General features: G+C 30.6%; 1 long non-coding RNA gene and 1 pseudogene across 1 annotated transcript; one reads left to right on the forward strand and one right to left on the reverse strand.

Moving 5' to 3' along the window:
• Positions 1–1,996: 1,996 nt before the first annotated feature.
• LOC148195590 (uncharacterized) lies at positions 1,997–5,235 on the reverse strand. Its single transcript, XR_015780958.1, has 2 exons — positions 4,363–5,235; positions 1,997–2,211 (listed from the first exon to the last, which is right to left on the reverse strand). It is a non-coding gene; the product is annotated as an uncharacterized LOC148195590 (long non-coding RNA).
• A 1,518-nt stretch (positions 5,236–6,753) lies between these two features.
• Positions 6,754–7,509, forward strand: LOC124820181 (putative invertase inhibitor pseudogene; annotated as a pseudogene).
• Positions 7,510–16,313: the final 8,804 nt, after the last annotated feature.

Raw genomic sequence — 16,313 nt, forward strand, 5'->3', positions numbered from 1 at the left:
TGAGAAGTTGTTGACAAAATAAATATGTATTGAGTTTGTTGGATCAAACAAACTGTATGCTCTAATTTGAGAGGAAGTGTGTAAATAGCTTATAAATCCATATAAAAAGTTTAAGTTAAGAGGTTTAGTGTTAGATAACCTTTATCCCTAAAGGAGAGAGTTTTTTTGTCTTTTAGTCTTCCTATTCTATTCACCTTCACATATATAAATATATAATTATGAAAGGGGTTAGTTAAGCTCTCTAGAAATATATTTCTCTGAGCCTAACCAATATAAAAGTGAGCCTTTTTGTAAAGAGTGAGATTTTTTATACCTATTTTAGAACCAATATAAAAAGTCAAATATTTTTTATATTCTCTACTTTTTTATATTTGTTCGAAAATTGGTATAATTTTTTTTTAAGGTTTAATGTCTCGGTAGGTCCCTATTTTCGGCGTGAATCTCAAATAGGTCCCTTTTCTTTTCGGCGTCTCAATTGGATCCTTATTTTTGTAAAATTGGAGCAATTAGGGGTCTGCCGTCAAATTGAACAAACGCCGTTAAGGAGAGTATTACGTGGCATGCTGACGGTGTAGTTTTAATTTACGTGGCATTAAAAACGTGTGTCAATTATATTTTTTTAATTTTTGAATTAAAAAATTAAATGTACATAGTCGAGTTTCTACGCTCCGTTCCCAATTCCTTCACTCAGTCCTTCTGGCCGCACCCTTTTAACGCCGATTCCGTGACCTCTTTTTTCGTCGATTTCACCGGCTACGTCTCCAAGGCCGCGCAAGCGTCGCTGGATTTTGCCGAGGAGCTCACTACCTTCGCCGGCGAAGTAATCATTTCCGCGATCGGCGAACCTCGCTCCAGCATTGCTAGGGCTTTCTTGGCCGGTGTGTCGCAGAACTATATCCCAATTTCGTCGTCCGATGCCAACAGATTGGTGACTTGTTTAATTGATCAATTCTCCTCGCATACTATTTCTGTTGCATGCACTCCGAGGGAACTGCTCATTGCGGAAAATTCATCGTCTCAGAGCTCGCCCATCAGTGTAAACCACCAACCCCTGACCAATTACAATGATAGTCCCGGGAATGAGAATACTTTGGTTCCTCGAGCAGTGTGGCTTCTAAGCCTGCGGAAGATGGTAGTACGACGTCCTCGAGAGGAGTGGTGAACGGCCCCCACCATGTTTATAGGTCCAGTGCTTGAATTTGGGTTTAAATGATGGTAATCTTGGACCAATCTCGTCTACCCAGCAAGTTATTTCCTTCGAGGAAGAGTCTGTGGAGTTCTTGGAGAGGCAGGAGACAACTTTTAACTTGATTGCTAACGTGCTGGAAAATGTCCACATTGAGTCCGGACTTTTGGAGCAGGTTAGGTTAATTGGGAAGAAGCAGCCCTATTCTGCGTTTCGTGGCAAGGGTTTTCATCTGGGGTTTTTGAGTTCTCTGTTTTCGCGTGTGGCCCGCGAATTGGGGGTGGTGGTTTTTGATTCCCTTTCTGCAGATTGTAAAATGATTTGGAATTCAACTGTTGCAATTTTGGGGTTAGGTTATGAAATTGGATTTGGAAATTTCTTTGAAGGGCTTGAATTGGGGAATTATTGGGGTTTCTTTTTCTCTCCCACGAACCCTAATTTGGAGTCCAATTTTTTTCCCCAATCTGATTTCGATTTCTCAGTTGCAGCTGCACATAATTTTTTTTTCCAGTTTGTCCTTAAGTTACATGATTTAACATCTGTGCAATCCATTTTTTAATAAAAAAATCAATTCATACTCGTTTTTTTAATGTCACGTGTGATTAATCAATACAGTCATCATGCCACCAAACCCAAACTTAACGGCCGTTTGTTTAATTTGACGGCAGACCCCTAATTGCTTTAATTTTACACAAAAAAGGACCCAATTGAGACGCCGAAAAGAAAAGGAACCTATACGCCAAAAATAGGGACCTACTGTAACACCCCGAATTTTTGGCGCTACATCGACTAAAATTTTCCGTACAAAAATAAATGTAGAAATTTTGAAATTTTAAACTTCAACATAGACAGAAAATAGTACATTATTTATTACAATCGATTCTTCCGAAAATAAAATGTCCACATAGTCAGGATCGAAATAAATTTTTAAAACACTAAAATCACAATCCCAAGTCTTCTATCCCATCTCTCTTTCGACCTTTATGCATGTTCAAAAGCGTCAGCCATCGCATCTGTAATAACATCTACTCCCGTATAACATCACGCATTATACGATCATCGCATTCACATGCACACACAAGCAAGGGTGAGCTAACAATTCAATACAATAACCATACCCCGATACCAAACCATACTATACTCACTTTACTAGATCAAATTACATAAACAAATATGAGTTACACACTAAACCACATTGCATGCATCAATATATATCAAACACCAAATCAGAATGCATACACCAATATGCATCATGCATACACCAATATGCATCATGCATACACCAATATGCATCATGCATACACCAATATGCATCATGCATACACCAATATGCATCCAACACCAAATCAGAATGCATACACCAATATGCATCATGCATACACCAATATGCATCAAACACCAAATCAGAATGCATACACCAATATGCATCAATGCATACACCAATATGCATCATTAACAGATTAGAATGCATACACCAATATGCATCAAACACCATCCATCCCAAGAGTCATACAAATTAACTATATCACATATATTCACATACTTTCTACATAAATCACATCATTATAATTCATAATCATATTCAGATGCATAAATTCAAATCTAATAAAATCCAATTATTTCAGAAATCATACAGACTGAATATATTCCAACAAGATATATTACAAAATAATTTAACAGTACATAATCTGTTCAATAGGATTTAAGTTAAAAACTTGTCGAGTAGACTTCCAGGAAAGAGAGGTGCGTCACAATGGACAACTTAAGTACCAAATCTTTCCTTAGCCAAAGCGTTCCTCAACTAGTTTTTAACAAATTTCTTATTTACAGATTTAAAACAACAGCATATAATATTAACACCGAAATTTAATATAGATATCAAAAAAATAGAAATTAAGCAATATTAAGATCCCTGAGAAGATACGAAATTAATATCTCTAAATCTGTAACTCCGATTTCAAATCTGATTGGTCACAATAATTCACTATTTGTTATAAACTACATATTAAAATTTCAGGTTGATCCAACGGTTAACTAGATAGATATTGAGGTTTTACCGAGGTAACTCAAGTGCAGAATTTTAAGTGGTTTTCAATTATACTCACATTGCGACACTAATTTCCCTAAGCACAGACATTTAATTACAAATCTGAACGGTCAAAATGACTTAATATGTCTTATGAATTACATACTAAATTTTGGGCTCAATCTAACGGTAAATAAAATATATATGAAATTTTTTTACCATAATAACTTAAGAACAGAAATATAGTGTTCATCAGATTTTTCAAAACTTAAAAATTATTTTCTCCAAACATAGACTTTCAATTTATAATCCGATCGGTCAAAGTGTATTAATATATCTTAGGAATCATATATAAAATTTTCAAGTTGATCTAACGGTCAAATAAGTCGTAATATATATTTTACCGAGATGACTCAGTAACAGATCTACAGGGGTAATTAATTTACTCAAACATGCAGGATTTATTTCTCTAAGTACAGACTTCTAATTACAAATCCCAACGGTCAAAGTGAAGAAATGGGTTTTAGGATTCATATATTAAAATTTTAGCTAAATCCAACGGTCAAAATAATTAAAATAAAATTTTTACCATACTAACTTGAAAATAAGAAAATTATAATCATGAAAACTAAATTTATATAAGTGAATAGATAACTACTATTACCAAAATTTTAACATACTCATAACTCATATTCATTATTATAACATAGATAAAAATCATATACAAGAAGGATTAGCTTCCCTTACAAAACATATATATATAAAGTGTACCCCAACCCTTCATAAAACTTATACCCAATATAAAGCTATACACATGCAAAACATTTAATAAAGTTATACCCCATGCATTAAACATATCAAAGTTATACCCCATGCAACATATATATTAAGCTATACCCCAAATAAAACATATATCAAAGTATACCCCAACCCAATATCAAAGTTATACACATGCACAGTATACCCCAACTCTTCATAAAATGTATACCCATGCATTTTAAAGATGAAACTAACACCATTACCTCATGCTATCATACTCCATAGATATACCCCTTACCTACAACAACTAACATTTTTCATGGTCACTCCCCCTTACATGCAGACACTTATTCCCATCAAATATAAACAAAGAAAAGTAGCCCCCCCTTACCTCTTAAATGTAGAGAATCTTCCAATGGGTTCTTTGATGTTAAAACTCCTCCACTCTTGTTCCTCTAGTCTTCTACTTCTCACTCTCACTTCACTTATGATAATAAAAATATGTTCTTTCTCCCCCCCACTTTCATGTGTGCAAAGGTGCTTTTAAAGGCTAGAATGAGTACTTTAGGATGACTAATGAGACAAATGAACCCTCTCAAGATACCCAAAAGTCTTGGCCAAAGAGTTAATATTCCATATCAACCAAAAATGCACCAAACAATAAGGAAAATAAGGAGTAATAATACCAAACAAAGGTGCCAATATTTCTTCTACAAATTTATGTAACCCCAAAAATAACCTTATACCAACCAAGAGTATATAATACAATTTAGAAAAAAAAGAAGAAAACAAATAACTCTAACTTCCCTTAAGTAACCAAGGCATAAAAAAAATTTAAACTTACCATCACATTTCCTAATCATGTACCATGCAAGGAAGGAGTTAAGAAAACTAAAACCAAAGAAGAGAAAACTTCTCCTCTGCAGATTTTACGTGCACCACAATATTTTCTCTCTTTCATGCAAGATATGGGACCCACATACTCACCAACCAAAAATGTGAAAACAGTGGGAATCGAACACAGGGTCTCAGTTACCCTTTCCACATGCACCTACCACTAGGCCATTATCGTTTTGCTGACAATATAATGCGAACAACACTATGTAATCTTGTTTTATGCATTTTCGAGGATTAAAATTTTCTTAACACGTTTTACACACCCGTAATTAAATATTTTGGATAATTAACTAAAATAAAACTTATTTATATTTTTCTATTCATTATTATTACTAATAATAACGCTAAAACTTACTTCTATTTATTAAAATATATATTTTTCATGAGTCTTACACCTACCGAGACATTAAACCTTTTTTTAACTAGTATAAAAGTTTTTCAAGATTAGTTATTAATAACAAGTTATTTTTTATAATTGAATAAAACCATTGTGACTTCATGCAATTCTTTTAATACGTGTCAAAGTCATAACTTTGAGTTTATAAACGTTGATTAAATCTAGTTAACTAATATGTGTCTAGAATATATTGTAAGCTAAACTAGAATGCTATTAAAATCAAATTAGGCAAAATATAATTAATTAAGAACACGAAAAGAATCCATTTGAAAAACATACATGGCCTTAAAAAATTAGTTTATTAATTTAATTGATTAAAACATAAAAAAATTATAAAATTTAAACCAAAATGGTATTAATAGGTTATTTTCGTCATTGATATTTAACTTATTTTAACATTTTATATTACAGTGCAATAATAAAAATATTCTTTTGAAATTCTTAACAATTTTTTTCCTAAAATACTATCAATAATAATATATTATCATAAAACTTCTCGGTTAATGGTAAGAGGTGTAAAATGAAATACAGAGGTGCTAAAAGCAAAGCCATAAAAGAAACTATTAAATCCAATATTGCGTTTGCTGGGTCCAATTCAGTATGAGGAAGCAACTCTGTTTTTTCTATTGTTGACTTTTTCTTTTATCTAAACTTTATATTATATAATCTATAAAAATTTTAAGAGTTTAAATGGCAGTACATATATAATTTTCTTTTTAAATAGCCAAAAAAAAAAAAATACCGTAGAAAATTCTTATTTTTCTTTCATGTTTGGTTGATAACTTTTTTTTTTTAAAATAAACTTTATTATAAATGTACAAAAAGAAATAACCGGTTGTAAAATTTCAATTTTCTCTTTTTTTAGATAAATTTTAAAATTTTCTATTTTAGTAGTTTGTATTACTTTTAAAAATCTATAAATTTCTCGTCCAAATAATAACCTATTAAAAAAGGCTAAAAATTCATCAAATAAACACATTATTCTCTTAAATTACTTCACTAAAACACATTTATTAATGTATTTCCAGTTTTATAAATTTTATTTATGTCGACAAAGTTTACAAACAATCATAACACTATCTAACTTAAACACCACCACATCAGCAATATATATAGAATTAAAAAGTGAAGAAAATTGAGTAAAGTTTGCGTAGCTATTTCCATCCCACTTCAATATTTTTGTGCTAGAATCCTTCCAAAATCTTCACCTAACAAAATAAAAGTCCTAAATCTTGTTGTAAGTTTTTTGCTTTTACGACCATAATTACTCAATCTTTAATAATACCAAAGTAACTTAGCTTGCAATTCCTTCTTGTTTAGAAGACAACCTTAAACTTATTCCCACTCCCATGTAAGCATTCTTTCTCCACCATACATACAAATCAAGAAATTAAGAACATTTTTCCAACCACTGCAAAATTCACCATTTTCCCATCTATAAATCACCATGCATGCAACATTTTAACCCTAATTAAGCATACCCAAGTCTAAAGAAAATGAACCCTTCTTTTCCTTTTTCTTTTCCTTCTTCTTCTTCCCTATTCTTCACTCTCACAATCATCTTCTGTTCATTCCATTCTCTAGGGTTTGCCAACCGTCTCATCCAACAGACATGCAAGAATTGCTCAAAAACCGACCCCAACATAAGCTACAAATTCTGTGTAGCATCATTCGAATCCAACCATAGGAGCCAACATGCGAAAAACCTCGAAGAACTAGGTCTAATCTCCATCAAGATAACAAGGCACAACGTGACGGATACTAACGCTCACATCAATGATCTTTTGGAGAAAAACAAGAGCTTGGACCCATTCATCAAAGAATGTTTAGATGATTGTCTTGAAGTCTATTCTGACTCCATTTCCACTTTCAGAGAAGCCATTAGAGATTACAAGGCCAAACGCTATTCCGATTGCAACGTCAAGCTAAGCTCAATCATCGATGCCTCTACCACATGTGAAGATGGATTCAAGCAGAAGAACAATGGTGCCATTTCTCCACTCACAAAAAGAAACAAAGATACCTTTCAGCTTTCTGCTATAGCACTTTCCATTATTAACATGCTCATCAATTCAGATGTTTAAGGAAAAGGGTCCATTCTTATTACTTTGTAATGTTAATTATTAGGGTTTTTATATATAGTGTTTGGAATATTGGAGTAAAGTTTAGTTTGTAAAATACATGGTTTAGTATCTTAAAGTTTATATAACATTACAATAAGAATGATGCTTGTCCACTTTCAAATATTACATAATTTTGTTTTCAGAAATCTAGATTTATACCTTAAAATATAATGAATTAAAAAATGGATTAAATATTATTACAAAAGTCATCTTTCTCTTTAATCTAAATTATAAAGTATTTCGTTTACGTAAAGTCATATAAAATATTCTTCTCAACAAATAATGTTTTGAGATTTAAAGATTATATTATAGTTCATTATGGAATTTTGTTTATCACATAAAAAACACTTTACATGTTATTTATTAGAAAGAAGGTTATATATGATTTTCATAAATTGTAAAGATTAAATATTTTATAATTTAACTTAAAAATGAAACCATTTTTTATAATGGTTTGAGGAAAAAAATATTTAACCCAATTAAAATATTAGATTAAGTTTTACATTAGAAACATCATTACCATACATTAGAAGTTGTTGCTCTTGTGTTTGTGTTTGCTTCTCATGAAAGATTAACTAATGTGTAAAGAATAATGATAATTATTATTCGAGTTCGTGCTTAGGCTTTGACTTCAAGCAATAGTAATCTCATGTTGTCTCTTTAGCTTGAAAGATCATATAGTTAATTTTGAACTACAAGATTCTGTTTTTTCTTCTTCTTTTTTTAAATGTAAAATGATTCCATATATAAAGTGTAAATTTTCTCCTTTTCTTTTTCTTAAACTTAAAAGATAGCATACAGAAGTTTGGATGCAAACATTTTTATGTTCAAAGGAAGCTAGAGAAGATCTTGGTCCCCATTCTTTAAATTTATATATGAAGTTTCAAGTTTTAAACTAAAATATATATTTTATGCTTTATTAATTTAATTGTTAAGTTTTATATATTAAACTTAAGGTTTAATACATCATTTGGTCCCTACTAGAGGTTTGGTTCAAAGTAATCATACCTTTTAAAAAAGTTCAGTAAGACCCCATATTTCGTTAAAAAATGTTCAATCCAGTCCTTTCCGCCCACACCGTTAAAAACATAACGGTGCAAATGTCATGTCGTCATCATCATCTTCAGACAAACCCTAATTTCTCTCCAAGAAACCCTAGCCGCCGCACGATCCAACATCGTCACCGCCATCCTCACCGGCAGCCGTCCTCTCCAACACATCATGCGCCACCACCAAAGCGTCTTCTCCCTTCTGTTGCACCTCCATCACCTTCGCATCTCACCTTCGTTCTCGCGCCACCACCCAACGCGATCCCTTGCTATGCCGCGACCACCAATCTTAACCATTTTCACCCTCGCACCAGCCAAATCGTCGTCGCGCTAGCAGCACTGTCATCCAATCTCCACCACAGAATTGTCTACCACTAACCACCAGCCAAATCGCCAGCTGCTGCAGATCGCGAATCGCTACTCTTCTCCACCCCTAATTGCGCCGGTACTTGCCTCCACCTGCAACCACAATCAGACCTGCAAGCAAACCGTGGAGACCTAGGGTTTCTCGCGTTCTAGTCGCATAGCTTTGGTGGTGGCGTGTGATGCGCTGGAGAGGACGGCTGCAGGCGAGGATGGCGGTGACGGCGCTGGATGGTGCGGCGACTAGGGTTTCTTGGAGAGAAATTATGGTTTGTCTGGAGATGGTGATGATGACGTGGCAGAGATTTTTTTTAAATTAAAAAATTATATAAGTCCACCTATTAATGTATGTCACGTGCTTATGAGATGTCACGGTGGCATTTGCACCATTATATTTTTAACAGCGTGAGCGGAAAATATTGAATTGAACATTTTTTAACGAAATATGGAATCTTACTAAACTTTTTTAAAAGATAAGATTACTTGAACCAAATCCAAAGTAAGAACCATGTATTAAACCTAAACTTAACTAGTTATCGTATGTATAAGTCATTTTACATTTTATCATTATTTATATTCTCATATACTAACTTCAACTTTCTCTTTATTCAATAATGAATATAACAAAATTTCAATCTTTCTAGTTTGTAGTCAAGGAGTTCGACTTTTAATAGAGTGCATTAAATTGATAGTTGTTCCGCATAATTTATTTTGTGAAGTGTTCTTCCGAATTTACAAGTCTTTATATCACCATATAAGTAACACATATTTATTTAATTACAATCAATACTTTATGTTACTTTGGGATAAGATACAACGTGTGATATATTACAATCTTTCATTAGATTTAACAATATATTATGTTTAAATTTGATATCTCATCTTGATAAAAATAATAATATCTTACCATAAAAAAAAGTGAACTTTTACTTTTAAATCACTTTGAACATAACATTAAAACTACTAAAAACATAGCTGTGAAAACTATTATAAATATATACCATACAATGTGAGAAAGAGTTTTATGGTAAAAGATGAGAGGGCTTGATAATAATTATTTGATTTATATACACACTGACGTCCATTTACTTTTCTATTAATTTTCATATCTTTATTATCTTCCTTTTCTTCTTGATTATTCTTTGTGGTGTGAGAACCAAAAAATGATTGAAGCACATAATAATACATTGCAAATCATTTTCAATTTGTGCATTTTACAATATAATAAATTAAAGAGATTTTTTAATGTATTTTATAATAATATATGCAAGACCTGAAATATTTTAACAAAAATTAAAATGGATAATGAATACAATTTTTATAAAAAGTTATAATAGTTGATTTTACGTTTTTACTATGAAAGTTTTAAATTTGTTTGTAAATGTCACCGTTTCTTTAATTTTTCTTGTAAAAATAGTGCCATTTTGTCAGTGGAAAACTATGTCCTATAACCTTTTTACATTAAAAATTTATGACCTTTCAATACTCTTTTGCAAATTTCTTAGATTAGTGAAATTTGCAAGAAACTTTGATAAAATGCATAAAAGAAAGCTTGGAATGATTAAATTTATAAAATTGAGATAGTTGAATGATAAAATAATATATTGGCATACATTTATTAATATATATATATATATATATATATATATATATATATATATATATAATAATAATAATAACGTTTACAAATGATTACATCATTATGTATTTATATTATTATCTATAACGTATGATCAATGGTTGGGTAGCAATCGACCGCAGATGGAATCATTAAAGAAGATTGATCGGTCAAGCAGTTCACTAGCTATGAGTCAAACACTGAGTCAAGTATAAGTAACCTAATAATTGGGCGGTCAGAGAACGCCGAGCAGTCATGACATTGCGCCAACCATTTTTAAACACTACAATTAATCAAGGTTACGGGTAAGCATAGTTTAATAGATTTTAGGCCATGATTAAGGTCTTGTTAATCTTAGGCCCACATAAAAACCTATAAATAGATGTCAAAGGTCGGTAGGTATATTTATTGTGAATTTAAGACTTTGTTCTGACACGTCCGAATTAATTATTGACTTAAACATCGAAATACATTTGGTAACTATCCCCAATCGGTTGAAATGTGAACAAGGAAAGACTTGGACTTAAAATAAATATAAATGTGTGAAGATGTGTTTTGTGGAGTCGGTGAACACTTGTAACATTATATATTATAGTAGTTTATAAAGGTACATTAAGTTAAATTTAAATATGATAGTACATTATATATGTAATATTCTTTCTAATCTATCATAATTATTAGTTTAACTATAACTCGGTAAATTAAGAGAATAAATATCTCAAAGTTACAAGCTTTTAGTTAGACAAATGGTAGGTATGTTTAGTTTATGCGTAAAGCTTCATTTTAAAGAATTTTCATTAAACTTAATTTTCTACGACATTCTCTTAAAGTTGGTTCAATATCACCTTGCGTCTGTCAAGACAAAAGTCATGAAATTCTTTCATGAAAAATACTTTAGGTTATCTTTAGTCCAATTTACAACCCAATTTCATATTTCCTAAAAGAGATTAACTAGTGGCATTCGTGTAACATACTAAATATACATATGCATACAAATCTAAGCACACATTAAACTTCTTTATGTTAATGTATAACTTATCTTTTCTCAAAGGAATTTCTAAGACACTCATATCAAGTCTAACCTTTTCGATATAATCGTTTTTAGACAATTCAAGAGAACGTCAAGAACGATCTCATTACATTTGTATGTTTAATACAAAAGATGCGTTACAAAAGATTTTCCATCTCACTTTTTAGTTAGAAATGTCTGAGTTTTTTTTCAATAAATTGATATTATTGTTGGCAAACAAAATATTATTAATATAGAAAATTAGTAAATATAATTACTCCTACTTTGAATAGTATTTTTAAAATTATTTCACAAGATATACATCTAATGGATTGTAGAAGATATGTAATTTAAATAAGATGTTGATTTTTTATGAATGATTTATATGAAAAACATTAAAAAAAGAAAATAAATAAAGTACAAATTTTATATTAGTTTACTCAACCTAAGCTATGTCAAATTTTTCCTTAAAAACTTTTAAGGGGCTCTATGTTCAAGAAGATTACACAAGTTTTACCTCTCCAAGTTTACAATAGGTATTCTCATCACTCTTAGTGAACACGACTAGTCTAGGTTTAATCACTTTTGGTATACAAGTATTATAACCACTTATGGTTCAACTCTAGACAACTCGTCTAGACAGTTTAACTTAACTAAACTAAACACCAAAGGTTTTAATTCTCTTCCAAAATGTACAACACAATCAATGTTAACCAAATACAAATTGATAACTCTCATAGAGGGAATAGAAACAATACAAAGAAATATGATATTTTGCTAAGGTTTTTCACTCTTAGAAAATTTAGCTTCAGACGATGTATGAGCACAATAAGCTTGTTTGAGCGTTCACAAATTCACTATATTATTCTTCTTATCTTCTCTTCAAACTTCTATCTATTTATAACTTTTCTTGAGAGATGACCATTGTATAGAGAGGTTGATTTGATGTAGAGTAGGTAGCCTTTGTAGGTGAGAATTGAAACTCAAGTCTACTTTGAAGAGGTACAATGTTTAGTCGTAGCAAAACTCAACTTGTATGATGTGACATAACAGAATGCTTCAAGGGAAATATTTACAAAATGTTCTTTATATTTTTCAACGTCTTTTTCTTGGGTGCAATGATTCTGATCAAGCTTTTCTACTTTTGTGATTTGCACCAATATCAATAACAATTATGCAAGCATCAAAGCACTTTGTCGTACATGCATTAAATATTTTGAACGTTGATAAACGTTAAACTGTATTGCATGTTTAAAACATTTTATCATTTGCCATTTCATTAATAAATGCATCATTTGGTAAAATATTCAACATATATGATCATCAGATGGTATAAAACATTGCATGCTTTATTAGAAGCAGTTTGAAATATGCAGCGAGTGGTCACTCATTAGATGGTACATTTCATAAGATGCTTGCTTGAATTAATATTGTTTTGAATAAAATACATTTTAAACTTTAGTGTTGTCAATGTGATTGATAAAGACGCTTCTGTTCATAAAACTCTAGCTTGTAAGACGTTGTTTGGTTAGACATTTATATGTTGTTTATAAAATGTTGTTTATTGTCCATATCATCTATTAGATGATTCAATGAGAGAGACTCTTCCTTTTATTAGATGATGTTCAGAAACTTTGTTGATCAGATAGTATAGTCTATAAAACATTATTATCAGCTGGATTTTGTATATGAAAGATGTTCTAAAATATTTTTCTGTTAGATGCAGTTTAAAATAACTTTTCATACAGAACGATATTTCGTTTATTGTTTTTGTTAAATTTCAAAACCTAAGTAGCTAGACAATCTAGTCTCTAGACGATTTTGTGTTAACAATATTTAGCTATCAACTTTATCTCACATAAAAAAATGCATGAAATCAAGTTGCACCATATATATTTGTCTCATCAATGTTGTCATTGACAAAAATTGTCTTTTCATCCATTTGATATAACTCGAGATCAAAATGTTCCAAATGCCATTATTGTTCTTTCTCCAGTGGATTTCCTTAATGGCATCAATTCTTGAGGTGAAAAAAAAATCATTTTTACATTATTTCATCAATGAGATTTTACATTGTCTTAGTTTGTGTCTTGAACAGAGTTAAGAAAAAGATTTTGAACAATGTCAACAACACCTATTCCTCAAAAGACAAATTTCTTAACTATATCTCTTTTTGTAAAATCAATTTCCTCAAATAATCTAACATTTTCTTATCGACTTAATTATGGTGTCATAAATTTTGTACACTAAAAGCTCTACAAATTGTAAAGTAGTAATGATAATAAATGTAAAATAGGTTAAATAAAAAGCTTTGACACATATACTCGTCAAGCTTATCTTTTTTCTTCAACATTTCCTTTCACAACACATCATTCTTTTTACCAAATTCACATAAGAACTTCATTCTTTTAAGAAATTAATCATATTTTAAGTAACTAAAGTGGCAAGGAACACTTTGTACTGATTATATTTCAAAATAGTGTAAGTTTATATATACTCCATATAATCCTTCATACCTTAATTGTATAGTGTTTTAATCATCAGTCTTAGTAGGAGCAGTTGAGAAAAGTGATTCTCTCATCTAAATCTACTTTATACTAAATTTATGTGTTATTTGAATACTTTATAATAGGTTTCTAGTTAAGAGTAGATTAATTCTCTTAGCAATGAATTTTGTTAACTATCGATAAAATTTGACAATCATTTTATGACAAATTTTTGGCCATCAACAATTTTTCAATAAATTTAAATTATTGATAAATTTTTGTTGTTAATGACAGACTGTATATGTAAGGCCCCCATATTAAGACTTTTCGTGTTACAAAAGATAGAACTGTGTGTATGTTGATGATAATTCAAGGAAAACAAACAAATAAAGTTTTGGTCACTCACTACATGCACAAACAATCAACTTTTGGTGGTGATGACTAAAAAATGCAAAAAAGCAGGAAGGTTTGGCCTATAAAATCTGAAGGCAACTAATGTCGTGAAAGCATAAGAGAAAAGAACATAGAAAGAATACTACATGGAAGGTACTTTGTGATCAAGAAGAATTTTTTTTTTGGAAAAAAGAGGTAGAGGAGCTATTTCTATTCTTTGGGCATGATAATTATATATTTTAGGATCTGAATTTGAATATACGAGATATGAGCATGCTAGGTTTTAATAAGGGTAACTATCTTATCCACTTGTGGGAGTTTTGGTTTTCTTGACTATGTTTTCTTTGTTTTCTATTTTCTGAGTTATCTCGGTAAAACTTCCATTTCCATTTCGTTTACCCATAGATTAAGCTGAAATTTTGACATATGATTCGTAAAACTGATTACTTCATTTTGACCGTTCAGATTATTAATTTGAGATTTGTACTTAGAGGAATTAATCTCTCATTTTTTAGTAAACTGATAACCACTTTATTTCTGCTTCCGAGTCCTCTGGTAAAACCTCTATTCTCACCTAGTTAACCAATCAACCTAAAATTTTGATATATATTTCATAAGATATATTGAATCAGTTTGATCGCTTGGATTATGAACTAGATGACTGAGCTTAGAGAAATTAATTTCGCATTTTAAAGGGAGTCAATAACTACTTTATTTCTCTTTCTAAGTTGTCTCGATAAAACCTCAATTTTCACAGAATTAACTGTTAGATCAAGTTGAAACTTTCATATATGGTTCTTAAATCATATTAAATTACTTTGACCTCTCAAATTATTAATTGGATGTCTGAGCTTAGAGAAATTAGTCTCGTATTTTGAGGGACTTGATCATCACCTTAGTTTTGTCTCTGAACCATCTCAGTAAAATTAAGATTATCACTTCATTAATCATTGGATTGAATTGAAAATTTTACCATGTATTTTAGTTATATTTTTATTTAGTTTGACCGATCGGATCTTAATTAGAGGGTTGTAATTAGAAAAATTTTATATGTAATATTCCAGTAGTTTAGGCGGTTGATAACATATGACCTTTGTTGTTTGTTTAGTATATTTCTTTTTCCACAATGATCCAATTGAATTGATTCTTTTTGTGTTGCAATACTCATTCAATTATACTTAATTTAAATGCAAGAACATACATTGTTTAGTTTTTGTGGAAACTGCAATTATCTTTCTAAATGTCTAGAACAATTTATGCATATGTTGTTATGTTTATTGTGCAATATATCTAAGAAAGTGTTAAGAAAATATATGATGAAATATGAAAAGTTTATGTTGATTTTGAAATAAGATATGAATTTATATGTCATGATGAATTGGTTGATGAATATGAACATGATATGAGATTGGTCAAGATCTTGCTAAGAGATTATGTGTTTGTAATTAATTAATGTACACATTCATGTGAGAGTCCTAACGTTAGAGGTTATCCTGATACTCTAATAATCATCCAATTTTAAGTAGAGAATGATGAGTTATGTGGTGAGAGTGGTAGGAGGTCCTAGTCTATGTGTCAGTTTTGGACATAAGTGTTAACGAGCTAACCTTGTGGATTACATGGTGTATTACATTAGCAATGATTTTGAAATTAAGAACAGTAGAAGCCACCACAAGAGCACGATCCTCTAAGATTTCGCATCAATGTTTCATCCAGATGATCGAGTATACTATTATCATAAGATGAGATAATTGTTATTATAAATAAATCATGTATAATAATAGTCTTATATCTATTTTATGAACGATTTTTTGTATGTTAGTACACTTTTACTTATTTATTTTTATGCGATGATTATATAATATGTATGTTATACTGAGAAAATGATTGCGAATCCAGTCCAAGGCAAGATAAACACAACATAATAGTAGTAAAATTTTTTAATCATACATAAATTCCAATTTATATAAACATACGTACTTCAGTGAAAAACTTAAATATTGGTTA

The sequence above is a fragment of the Vigna umbellata genome, chromosome 7, assembly GCF_029865625.1.
Source record: "Vigna umbellata cultivar VRB3 chromosome 7, Vumbellata_1.0, whole genome shotgun sequence".
Lineage (NCBI taxonomy): Eukaryota > Viridiplantae > Streptophyta > Magnoliopsida > Fabales > Fabaceae > Vigna > Vigna umbellata.